Here is a 1,308-nt window from a genome sequence, read left to right as displayed (position 1 = left end):
AAGAAGTGTCTATTCAGATCCTGTGCCCATTTTTTAATCCCATTATTTGTCTTTCTATTCTTGAATTGTCAGGGTTATTTTTATATTCCAAATATAAGTCCCTCATCAGATAGATGATTTGCAATTATCTTTTTTTTTTATACTATGGGTTATATTTTCACTTTTTTCTTCATCTCACAGACACATTTATTCATGCCACGAATGGTGTTTGTTAGGAGTCTACAGTGATATTCTGTTCCTATCTAACATTGCTTGTTCAAACTCACAGCCAGACTGACGTCTCATCTGATGGGACTCCGTGCGAACCTGGTTAATGGTGACTGTGGGCAGGCACAGAACTTGAAGCTTTCAAAGCTTTACTTCTCTCATCAGCACTCCTGATCTAGTAAACTATGAAGGTCGTCAAACACATTCCTACCCAAATCTCCCCATAAATTTGAGTATAGTAGGGCTTCACGGGGACCCAAACATTTTAAATAAGGCTTTGAAGCATCTCAGGGCAGGACGAATGGCTCCAGCCAGACCGAGGACCAACAGCCAATGACTCAGAAGTTCACCAAGCACACAAACTATTTTCACTTTCTTGATGGTATTATTCGAAGAACAGAAAGTTTTACTTTTGATGAAATCCAATTTATCTATTTTTTCTTTTGTTGCTCATGCTTTTGGTGTCATATCTGAATTCACTGCCAAATCCAACATCATAAAGATTTACCCCTATGTTTTCTTCTAAGAGTTTTACAATTTTAGCTCTTACTTTAGGTCACTGATCTATTTTGAGTTAATTTTTATATATGGTGTGAGGCAGGGGTTCAGCTGTTCCCTTTTGCATGTGAATATCCAGTTGTTCTAATACCATTTGTTGAAAAGACTATTGTTTTCCCGTGAAACTGTTTTGGCTTCCCTTGTCAAAAATAATTTGACTGTAAATGTGAAGGTTTATTTCTGAGCTCTCAATTCTACTCCCTTAATGTTTTATACTTGTCACCCATGTACTATGCCAATGTTTTTATTGTTGTGTTAGAGCTTCTACTTTTTGGCTTGTTGATCCAACTCAATGTCATTTCCTTTAGACTACCAGCTCCCTGTGAGTTTGAACACTGCCTGATGAACCTGCCTTGCACTGTGGCATGCACAGTTCATTGTGCTTAATAAATCCACCTTGGAGCTCTGGTGGTATAGTGGTTAAGAGCTTGGCTGCTAACCAAAAGGTTGGCAGTTCGAATCCACCAGCCGCTCCTTGGAAACCCTATAGGGTTTTTAATTTTCCTTTTACTTAATATCCCTTCCTGCTGGTTTCCCTTATCT

At 38.4% G+C, this 1,308-nt stretch overlaps 1 pseudogene; it reads right to left on the bottom strand.

The window, feature by feature from the left end:
• Positions 1-310: 310 nt before the first annotated feature.
• Positions 311-493, bottom strand: LOC126061223 (ATP synthase subunit ATP5MJ, mitochondrial-like; annotated as a pseudogene).
• Positions 494-1,308: the final 815 nt, after the last annotated feature.

The sequence above is a fragment of the Elephas maximus genome, chromosome 17, assembly GCF_024166365.1.
Source record: "Elephas maximus indicus isolate mEleMax1 chromosome 17, mEleMax1 primary haplotype, whole genome shotgun sequence".
NCBI classification, from domain to species: Eukaryota; Metazoa; Chordata; class Mammalia; order Proboscidea; family Elephantidae; genus Elephas; species Elephas maximus.
Note: the sequence above shows the minus strand (reverse complement) of the source record. Positions and strands in the feature narration are given on the sequence as shown.